At 42.3% G+C, this 11,918-nt stretch overlaps 1 long non-coding RNA gene across 5 annotated transcripts in view; it reads left to right on the forward strand.

Moving 5' to 3' along the window:
- LOC105483612 (uncharacterized) overlaps window positions 1–11,918 on the forward strand; it is a 96,015-nt gene that overhangs the window by 63,332 nt on the left and 20,765 nt on the right. The window lies entirely within an intron of this gene.

Below are 11,918 nucleotides of genomic sequence, written 5' to 3' on the forward strand. Positions count from 1 at the left end.
GTTGATTTTTGTATATAGTGTAAGAAAGGGATCCACTTTCAGTCTTTTGCATATGGCTAGCCAGTTCTCCCAGCACAATTTATTGAATAGGGAATCCATTCCCCATTGCTTGTTCTTGTCAGGTTTGTCCAACATCAGATGGTTGTAGGTGTGCAGTCATATTTCTGGGATTTCTATTCTGTTCCATTGGTCTATGTGTCTGTTTTTGTACCAGTACCATGCTGTTTTGGTTAATGTAGACTTGTAATATAGTTTGATGTCAGGAAGTGAGGCTTCTAGTTTTGTTCTTTTTGCTTAGGATTTTCTTGGCTATTCAGGCTCTGTTTTGGTTTCATATGAATTTTAAAATAGTGTTTTTCTAATTCTGTGAAGAACGTCAATGGTAGTTTAATGAGAATAGCATTGAATCTGTAAATTGCTTTGGGCAGTATGGCCATTTTCATGATATTGAGTCTTCCTATCCATGAGCATTGAATGTTTTTCCATTTGTTTGTGTTACCTCTGATTTCTTTGAGTAATGGTTTGTAGTTCTACTGGAAGAGGTCCATCACTTCTCCTGTTAGCTGTATTCCTAGGTATTTTATTCTTTTTGTGGCAATTGTGAATGCAGTTCATTCATAATTTGGCTCTTGGCTTGCCTGTTGTTGGTGTATAGAAATGCCAACGATTTTTGCACATTGATTGTGTATCCTGAGACTTTTCTGAAGTTGCTTATCAGCTTAAGAAATTTTGGGCTGAGACAGTGGGGTTTTCTAGATACAGGATTATGTCATCTGCCAAAAAAAAAAAAAATAGTTTAACTTCCTGTCTTTCTGTTTGAATACACTTTATTTCTCTCTCTTGTCTGATTGCCCTGGCCAGAAATTCTAACACCATGTTGAATAGGAGTGGGAAGAGAGGGCATCCTTGTCTTGTGCCAGTGTATTAGTCTGTTCTCACTTTGCTAATGAAGACATACCCAAGGCTGGGTAATTTGTAAAGAAAAAGAGGTTTAATGGACTCATAGTTCCATGGGGCTGGGGAGGCATCACAATCATGATGGAAGGCAAAGGAGGAGCAATGTCATGTCTTATATGGCAGCAGACAAAAGAGAGGGCATGTGCAGGGGAACTCCCCTTTATGAAACCATCAGATCTCGTGAGACTTACTCACTATCAGAGAACAGCATGGGAAAGACCTGCCCCCATGATTCACTTACCTCCCACTGGGTCCCTCCCGTGACACATAAGAATTATGGGAGCTAAAATTCAAGATTTAGATTGGGACACAGCCAAACCCTATCAGCTGGTTTTCAAGGGGAATGTTTTCAGCTTTTGCCCATTTGGTGTGATATTGGCTGTGGGTTTCTTATATATGGTTCTTATTATTTTGAGGTATATTCCTTCAGTACCTAGTTTATTGAGAGCTTTTAACATGAGGGGATGTTGATTTTATTGGAGGTCTTTTCTGCATCTATTGAGATAATCATGTGTTTTTTTGTCTTTAGGTCTGTTTATGTGATGAATCACATTTACTGATTTTCGTATGTCAAACCAACCTTGAATCCCAGGGATGAAGCCTACTTGCTTGTGGTGGGTAGGCTTTTTGATGTGCTGCTGAATTTGGTTTGCCAGTATTTTGTTGAGGATTTCTGCATCAATGTTCATCAAGGATATTGGCCTAAAGTTTTCTTTCTTTTTTTTTTTTGAGACGGAGTCTCACTCTGTTGCCCAGGCTGGAGTGCAGTGGCCAGATCTCGGCTCACTGCAAGCTCCCCCTCCAGGGTTTACGCCATTCTCCTGCCTCAGCCTCCTGAGTAGCTGGGCCTACAGGTGCCCGCCACCTTGCCCGGCTAGTTTTTTTGTATTTTTTAGTAGAGACGGGGTCTTTTTAAAAAAAAAAATCTGTCAGGTTTTAGTATCAGGATGATGCTGCCTTCATAGAATAAGTTAGGGAGGAGTCTTTCTTTTTCAATTTGTACCTGTGGTAGAATTCATCAGTATATCCATCTGGTCCTGGGCTTTTTTTGGTTGGTAGGCTGTTCCTGCCTCAATTTCAGAACTCGTTATTAATCTATTCAGGGATTTAAATTTTTTCTGATTCAGTCTTGGCAGAGTGTATGTGTCCAGGAATTTATCCATTTCTTCTAGATTTTCTAGTTTATTTGCATAGAGGTGTTCATATTATTCTCTGATGGTTGTTTGTATTTCCATGAAGTCAGCGGTAATATCCCCCTTATTATTTCTGATTGTGTCTATTTGAATCTTCTCTCTTTTCTTCTTTATCAGTCTAGCTAGCAGTCTATCTATTTTACTAATTTTTTCAAAAAATCAGCTCCTGGATTCATTGATTTTTTTTTTTGAAGGGTTTTTTATGTCTTTATCTCCTTCAGTTCTGCTCTGATCTTGGTTATGTCATGTGTTCTGCTAGATTTGGGGTTTGTTTGCTCTTGCTTCCTTAGTTCTTTTACTTGTGATGTTAGGTTATTAATTTGAGATCTTTCTAGCTCTTTGATGTGGGCATTTAGTTCTATAAATTTCCCTCTTAACACTGCATTAGCTGTGTCCCAGAGATTCTGATACATTGTCTCTTTTTTCTCATTAGTTTCAAAGAATGTCTTGATTTATGCCTTAATTTCATTACTTACACAGGAGTAATTCAGGAGCAGGTTGGTCAATTTCCATGTAGTTGTGTGGTTTTTTTGAGTGAGCTTCTTAATCTTGAGTTCCAATTTGATTGCGCTGTAGTGTGAGATATTGTTTGTTATGATTTCAGTTATTTTGCACTTGCTGAGGAGTGTTTTACTTCTGATTCTGTGATCAATTTTAGAATAGGTGCCATGTGGCAATGAGAAGAACATATATTCTGTTGTTTTGGGGTGGAGAGTTCTGTAGATACCTATTAGGTCCACTTGATCCAAAACCTGAGTTCAGGTCCTGAATATCTTTGTTAATTTTCTGTCTTAAGGAGCTAATGTTGTCAGTTGGGTGTTAAAGTCTCAACATTATTAGTGTGGGAGTTAAGTATTCTTGTAGGTCTTTAAGAACTTGCTTTGTAACTCTGAGTGCTCCGGTATTGGGTGTATATATTTTTAGGATAGTTATCCCTTCTTGTTGAATTGAATGCTTTACTATTGTGTAATGCCCTTCTTTGTCTTTTTAAAATCTTTGTTGGTTTAAAGTATGTTTTGTCAGAGACTAGGATTGTAATCCTGCTTTTTTCTGTATTCCATTTGCTTGAATTTTTCTCCATGCCTTTATTTTGAACCTACATGTGTCTTTGCATGTGAGATGGGTCTTTTGAAGACAGCATACCAATGGATCTTGCCCCATTTATATTTAAGATTAGTATTATTATGTGTGGATTTGATCCTGTCATCATGATGTTGGCTGGTTGTTTTACAGACTTGTTTATGTGGTTGCTTCACTGGTCTATGTACTTTAACATATTTGTAGTGGCTGCTAATGGTTTTTCCTTTCCATATTTAGTGCTTCCTTCAGGATCACTTGCAAAGTAGACCTGATAGTAACAAATTCCCTCAGCATTTGCTTGTCTGAAAATGATCATATTTCTCCTTTGCTTATGAAGCTTAGATTGGTTTGATATGAAATTCTGGTTTGAAACTATTTTTCTTTAAGAATATTGGATATTGGCTCCCTATCTCTTCTAGCTTGTAGGGTTTCTGCCGAGAGGTACACCGTTAGTCTGATGGACTTCCCTTTGTAGGTGACCTGGCCTTTCTCTCTGGCTGCCTTTGACATTTTTTCTTTCATTTTGACCTTGGAGAATCTGAAGATTATGTGTTTTGGGGATGATCTTCTCATGGAGTATCTTACTGGGGTTCTCTGCATTTCCTGAATTTGAATGTGCCTGTCTTGCTAGTTTGGGGAAGTTCTTTTGGATGATATCCCAGAGTATGTTTTCCAATTTGGTTCTATTCTTCCGTTCTTTTTCAGGTACCCCAATCAGTCGTAGATTTGGTCTGTTTACATGATCCCATATTTCTTGGAGATTTTGTTCATCCCTTTTCATTCTTTTTTTTTTCTATTCTTGTCTGCCTGTCTTATTTCAGAAAGATAGTCTTCAGGCTCTGAGATTCTTTCCTCCACTTAGTCTATTCTGCTATTAATACTTTTGGTTGCATTATGAAGTTCTTGTAGTGTGTTTTCCAGCTCTAACAGGTGAGTTATGTTCCTCTCTGAACTGGCTGTTTTGGCTGTCAGCTCCTGTATTGCTTTATCCTAATTCTTAGCTTCCTTGCATTGGGTTACAACATGCTCCTTTAGCTTAGCGAAGTTTGTTATTACCCACCTTATGAAGTTTACTTCTGTCATTTCAGCCTCAGCCCAGTTCTGTGCCCACGCTGGAGACGTGTTCTTGGCATTTGGAGGAAAAGGGACACTCTGGCTTTTTGAGTTTTCAGGATTTTTACATTGATTCATTCTCATCTCTGTGGGCTTCTCTTTCTTTGATCTTTGAGGTTACTGACCTCTGGATGGAGTTTTTGTGTTTGTGTTGTTGTTGTTTGTTTTTCTTTTAACAGTCTGTCCACTCTTCTGTAGGGCTGCTTGGTTTGTTGGGGGTCTGCTCAAGATCCTAGTTGCCTCAGTTTTTCCCATACCTGAAGGTATCACCAGCGAAGGCTGCGAAACATCAAAGATGGCAGCCAGCTCTTCCTCTGTGGGCGGGGTGGTACTGACCTACTGCCATCCCAAATGCACCTGTATCAGGTGGCTGAAGACCCTGGTTTGGAGGTCTCACCTAATCAGGAGGAATGGGATCAGTGACCTGCTTAAAGAAGCTCTCTGGCTGCTTTCTGGTAGAGTAGCTGTTCCGTGTTGGAGATCTCTTCAGCTCCCAATTGATTTGGGCTCTCCACAGGCCCACAGTCTGGACTGGCTGAGAAGCCCCAAGGCCAAGGTGGTAGCCTGCCTCTCCCCTCAGGCACTCCATCCCAGGGAGAACATGGGCAGGGGTGGCTGGAGGCCCCAGCTTGGAGGACCCCACTGGCAGGACCCACCCTGTGAGGAAAGTGGATCTCACTTAAGCAGTCTGGCCAGGCCTCAACAAAACAGCTGTGATACGGTAGGGACCCGCCTCTGCCCCTGTCAGCTTGGACTCTCCAAAGCCGGCAGGCTGGAACAGCTGAGTTGTCCAACCAACCCAGGTGGCAGCCCTCCCCTCCCTTAGGCACTCAGCCGCAGGGAGCAATCAGAGAGCTCTGTTATTAACACATGCTGGTGGGTGTGGCTAGGGGGTCTGGCCAGGAGGTCCTGCTCAGTGAGGAAGAATGGATTGGGGCCTCACTTAAAGAAGCAGTCTGCCCACGATCTGGCAAAGAGACCGTGTTGCTCTGCTGGGTGGACCCTTTCTCCTCCAGACCATTTGGACGCCCCAAAGCCCGCAGGCTGGAATGGCTGAGTCGATCTAACAGGAGAGGTGGCTACCGCCCTTTCCCACCACCGCCCCCTCCAGGCTCCGCCTCATCTCAGGCAGGCTGCATCCTGTTGCTGGGGGTTGGCTGGAATTCCAAGCCAGTGGGTCTTATCTTTGCAGGTGTGAAAGTGGGGCTTGCAGAATGAGGCTGCTTGTGTCACCGGATCCTGCCACCTTCTTAAGGGTATGTATGGACCTCCCGCCTTGCTTGAGTTGCAGACACATTTGTTTGGGATCTCAGGGCTGAAGTATGCAAAGCTCCTGGGTCTCTGTGCATGCCTGAGCAGCTGCTCTGCCGAGACTCCACACAGCTGTGTGTGTCAGACCCAAGGCCCTGGTGGGATGGGCTCACGAGGGGATCTCCTGATCTCTTGCTTGCAAAGATCCATGGGAGAAACATAGTTTCCCTTGGCTCTCTGTCGCTCCCAGGTGGACCGTTGCCCCTCGTGCCTCTCTTCATTTTCTGTGGGTCGAGTTGTTTTCATAATCAGTCCTAATGCAAGAACCTGGATATTTCAGTTGAAGGTGCTGTGTTCACTTGCCCCTTTCATTCCTCTCCATGAGTGCCCCGGACCTCAGTTGCTTCTAATGGACCATCTTGGCCCCTCCCCCTACTTCCTTTCAATGCTTCCGTTCTCACTCTGTGAAGTCAGTAGGTTCCAGCCTTGCTTGTACATTGAATTCACTGGGGAACTTTAGAAAATCCGAATGCCAAGCCACACCGCAAATCAATTGCATCAGGTTTCCTCAGGGTAGGGTCCAGGCATCAGCATTTTCCAAATTCCCAGGGAGCTGATCTATCTGCTGAGGTCAATGAGTGAAACCAGGGCTGAAAGAGAGATCTCAAATGCGTTGTCAACAGTACCTACTGACTGCTGTTCCTTCCACTTTGGGAGCAGAAAATGTTACTGTCTTTGCAGTGATTATTAATATTTATGTCAACTCCAGTGTTGGTGAGCAATTTTTCAATTCGATATTCCTCTACCACAAATTCTAGGAACTCTAGTTATGGTTGGGACAACATAGGGACTTGGGAAAGTATTTGCCCAAAGTTCCTAAAATGGGGTTTAAAAAACAAAATAGACCAGGCACGGTGGCCCACGCCTGTAATCCCAGCACTTTGGGAGGCTGAGGCGGGCAGATCACATGAGATCAGGAGTTTAAGACCAGCCTGGGCAATGTGGTGAAACCCTGTCTCTACTAAAAACACAAAAATTAGCTGGGCGTGGTGGTGGGCACCTATACTCCCAGCTGTTTGGGAGGCTGAGGCAGGGGAATCACTTGAATCCGGGCAGAGGTTGCAGTGAGCTGAGATAGCACTACTGCACTCCAGCCTGGTGACAGTGAGACTCTGTTTCAAAAAACAAAAACAAAAAATGTGTTAGGTATTTGCTTATTTTTTTTAACAGTTGTGATGGGTGAATGGCCCTCCTCAGCCATCCTTCTACTAGATGAGCCCTGCCAGCCCCAGTTGCCATGGATCTTCCAAAAAAAGAACCTGCCATGCTGCCATGGCTACCAACACAGACCTTCAGTGGAAGGAGGGAGTAAGGACTGTGAATGGAGAAAAGAGGAAAGAAGGAAAAGGAAGGAAGATGAAGAGACAAAGAGTAGAAGGAGGGGCAGAAGCAGGATGAGCAGGCCAGTGGGATATGTGTTGCTGGGAAATTTGGGGTCTTGCTGCCCCAGTGCCTATGTTGGCTAAGGGTAGAGGAGAAGCCAGAAGGACCCTCTATGGGTCCACCACTGAGGGACCCATTCTCCTCCCCTAAGCCCCACCAGTTTCAGTAGTCTCATGCAGGTCTAGATAGAGACCAATCTGAATTTTTTTAAAACCTTGAAGAATTAAATCAGGAGTAGCATTTGGGGTGGAAAAGTTCCACTGAGGCCAGGTACTATGATAAAATGCCACATATTGAGACAGAATTGGATCTTGTAAAACAATAAAAGTTGCAATATGCCACTTACTTAGTTTAACCCACTTTGTGATTCAGAATTTTGGTAGTCTAGAATGTTAAATTTAAGGAATTTGACATAAGTATTTTCCGAAAATGACTGAACTCCACCATAAGAACTAAATATGCTTTAGTACTGAGTTAGCCTAAACACATACATACATACCATCAACTCTAAATAATAGATATTGAAGGCTTGTTTACACTTCTAGCTTGCTTCTGTATAGATGGATCTGTTCTTAATTAAGGATTTGAAAATTCCTCACAAACTGAACAGCTGAGAGAAGATAGATTCATATATTCGTTACTCCATTCCTCAAAACATTTATTAACCACCTATTATGCCTTAGGTCTTGGAAAACAAAAAAAGAGAAAGACACCATGCCTACCCTCAGTAAAGAGAAAATCATAGCCATGTGACCCCAGGGAGCTATAGGACCCCCTGGGAATTGTGTCTTTTCTGGTCTAGTCTAAACTTCTTTTACTATATAGTCAAAGCCTGCAGATCGTTCTTTGCAAATTGTTGCAAATTGTCTTGTTCCTGATGGATTAAATGCAGATATGGAATTCTGCTTTGGGCAGTGCAATTTTGTAAAATATATATTTGGTTTTCATCCCCATTTCCTGATGTACAGCTCCTAAAACCCCTGGAATCTCTGGAGTGATAAGAATGTCTTTTGTATGCTAATGAGATGACTGGTGGCTGGGGCCTCCAGGTAGCTTCAGGATAGGGTCTAGTCACCAGAAAGATTAAGGCGTGATTAGAGGATTGGAGCTTTCCAGCCCCACCTCCCAAATTGCAAGGAGGTGCGAGAGCTGAAGGTTGAGTTGATCACCAATAGCCAGTGATGTAATCAAGCATGCCAATGTAATGAAGCCTCCATATAAACCCAAAAAGACTGAGTTCTGGAAACTTCTGGATAGCTGAACTTATGGAAGTTCCTGGAGGGTGGTGTGCCTGATAAGGGCATGGAAACTCCATACCCCTTCCCTCATGCCTCGCCCTATCTATCCCTTCATCTGGCTATTTATATGTATCCTTTGTAATATCCTTTATAATCTGGTAAACACAAGTTAAGTGTTTCCTTGAGTTTTATGAACATGTCTAGCACATAAATCTAACCTAAGGAAGGGTGGTGGGAACCCCAATTTATAGCTGGTCAGTTAGAAGCACAGGTCACAATCTGGGGATTGTGACTGGCATCTGAAATGGAGGGGGAAGTGTTGTGGGACTGAGACCTCAACCTATGGGATCTGATGCTACCTGATAGATAGTGTCAGAATTAAATCGAATTACAGGACACCTAGCTGGTCTGCTGCAGAATTGATTGCTTGGTTGGTGTGTAGGGAAATCCAACCCCACACCTCTGGTGTCAGAAGTATTGTACTGAATGGTGAGAGACAGTAGGAAAACACATTGGTTTTTCCTGTATCTTTCTTGTAGGCTTTTAGTGCCATTTTCAGATAGTCCTAAGCCTCTTCCATGCTTGCTTTTGCAGGGCAGTTTTTATCAATAACATTGCTAAGGCTTTTGCTTTTCTCTAGTATGCCCTGGAAAAAGTGTGCTGCTGGGCTTCCTTTCCTCTCTAGAGGAGTGATTTCTTTCAGTCCATGTCCTTGTGTCTGCACACAGCAAGTGATACAATCTGAGCACTCTATGTCCTCTTTCTCAGGAAGAAATATGGGATGTTTTAAATTGCTTTGGGTGGAATTAAATTGTAGCTAATTGAGATGGGACTAAGGGTGAGATGAGTAGATTATGGGCGAGAAGACCATAGCAAGGAATGAGGGCCTGAGAAGCACATGGCAGTGTTGAGGATATTTATTCCTTCCCTCCCTGAGTAAGGACAATCTGGTTGGCAGAACCAAATCACAAATCAGAGTTTGATTAACACTCCTGTGTTAGGCCATTCTCACGTTGCTATGAAGGAATATCTGAGACTAGGTAATTTGTAAAGAAAAAAGGTTTAATTGTCGCACAGTTCTGCGGGCTGTATAGGAAGCATGGTGTTGACATCTTCTTGGCTTCTGAGGAGGCCTCAGGAAACTTACACTCAAGGAGGAAGGCAAAGGGGGAGCAGATTTGTCATATGGGCAAAGCACGAACAAGAGGGGGGTGGGGGGAGGTGTCACACACTTTTAAACAGCCAGCTCTCGTGAGACAGCATGAAGAGAGTGGTGGTGACCCGTTCATGAGAAATCCACCCATGATCCAATCACCTGCCACCAGGCCCTACCTCCAATACTGGGGATTACAATTCAATAGGAGCTTTGAACGGGGACACAGATCCAGACCATATCAACTATTAATAAAATGATAGCAGACATGCTGTCCAACGAGATGGAAGGGCAGGAACCACCACTCACACAGTGAGGCCCATTCAGCTATTGTGTTTTCCAAAATAAATTTGGAGATAGCTGCTGCAATGGAGGGCTATCAACTGGCCTTCTACATCCCCTAATGAAAGAGACGTTTTGCTGAAATATTATGGTGGTTTAATAACACAAACTTGGATTTGTCCAGGCAGAGTTACAGGGTCACAACCAAGTGGTGGAGTCTTAGAGGGTTAGCTAGCCTATTCAGTGAGGAATTAGTAGTGTGTCTTCTGTAATCTTCAATTTACAAATCCTCAGTGATGTACCATTGTTTAACATAAATAAAGTATTCCTCTGGCCCAGGGCAGGAAGACCATTTTCAGTTGTTTTATTCATAATGGTAATGAGTTTATAGTAAGCCATCCGTGCTGGATCAGTCCACTTTGTGATTTAAAAAATCCCTTCTGGAAGAGAGGTATCCACGACTGGCACGCTGCCAACGTACTGGAACGTTGTTTTACTTTGCGCGAAGCTCACCAGTTTGAGTGAACCAAAGCTGTGAACTTGCCTTCAGAATAACCACCAAGGTGAAAAGCCCAGGCTTGCCCACGGAGGTGCTAAAAAAAAAACTGCTTATAAAGGCTTATAAAGGTCTAAACTACTTACAGAGTTTTGAAAACATCATTTACTGGAACTTCAATTTGAATTACTGCCTTAAGCTTGGTGCGGTAGTATAAAATTAATTCTCATTTCATATGGAAAAAAGGAGGAAAATACCGTTTTTTAGAATTGCTTCCTCATATTTAATTACATAAAATTTAAAAACATACTTATTATTTATTTACTTTTTCAAGACAGGGTCTCACTCTGTTGCCCAGACTGGAGTGCAGTGGTACCATCACAGCTCACTGCAGTCTCGACCTTCACAGGCTCAGGTGATCCTCCCAGCTCAGCCTGCCAAGTAGCTGGGACTATAGGCATGTGCCACCACACCCGGCTAATTTTTATACTCTTTTGTGGAGCGGGTGTTTCGCCATATTGCCCAGGCTGGTCTCCAACTCCTGGGGGTCAAGTGATCCGCTGGCCTTGGTCTCCCAAAGTGCTGAGATTATAGGTGTGCACCACTGTCCCAACCTAAAAACATATTTCATAAAAATTATTTTAAATTAATTCATTTATTTTTGAGTCAGAGTCTCGCTCTGTTGCCCAGGCTGGAGTGCAATGGCGCAATCTTGGCTCACTGCAACCTCCGTCTCCCGGGTTCAAGCAATTCTCCTGCCTCAGCCTCCCAAGTAGCTGAGACTACAGGCGCCTGCTACCATGCCCAGCTAATTTTTTTGTATTTTTAGTAGAGACGAGGTTTCACCATGTTAGCTAGGATGGTCTCAATCTCCTGACCTCGTGATCCGCTTGCCTTGGCCTCCCGAAGTGCGGGGATTACAGGCGTGAGCCACCACACCTGGCCAATAAACATTATTTCTTACGGCAGTTTTAGTTTCATAGCAAACTTGAACAGAAATACAGAGCAGAAATGTGATCTCATATATTTAAACACTTTGCGTTTATTTATTTATGTAATTGGGTTGTTTATCTTATAAGTTTTGAGAGTTCTTTGTACAGTCTGGACATAAAGTCTTTGTTATGTTTGTGAATTGCAATATTTTTTTCCCATTCTGTGAATTATCTTTTCATTTTCTTAGCAGTTTATTCTGATGAGCAGGTGTTTTAAATTTCAATTAAGTCCAATTTGTCAATTTGTTTCTTTCATGATTTTTGAGTTATACTTTTTGTGTCCTATCTAAGAAATCTTGCCTAACCCCAGGTCATAGCTATTTTCTTCTGTTTTGTTTTGTTTTTTTCCTACAAATTTTATAGTCTTAGGTTTGTCTGTTAGGCCTATGATCTATTTTGAATTAATTTTGTATATGATGTTAGATGAGTTAAAAAAAAAAATGTGTGTAGCTAATTAGTCCAGCACCATTTGTTGAAACGACTATCTTCTTTCCATTGAATTACCTTGGCGCCTTTGTCAAAAAAATCAATTGACTATACATGTGTGTGTCTAGACTCCATTCTGTTCCATTGATCTATATATCTTTGTTTTCTTGTTTGTTTTGCTAATATCACACTATCTTGATTATTGTAGCTTTATAGTAAGTCCTGAAATCAGACATTATAAGCTCTCCAACATTTTTTTCAAAACTGTTTTGGTTATTTCTACTTTTAAAAAAA

The sequence above is a fragment of the Macaca nemestrina genome, chromosome 8, assembly GCF_043159975.1.
Source record: "Macaca nemestrina isolate mMacNem1 chromosome 8, mMacNem.hap1, whole genome shotgun sequence".
NCBI classification, from domain to species: domain Eukaryota; kingdom Metazoa; phylum Chordata; class Mammalia; order Primates; family Cercopithecidae; genus Macaca; species Macaca nemestrina.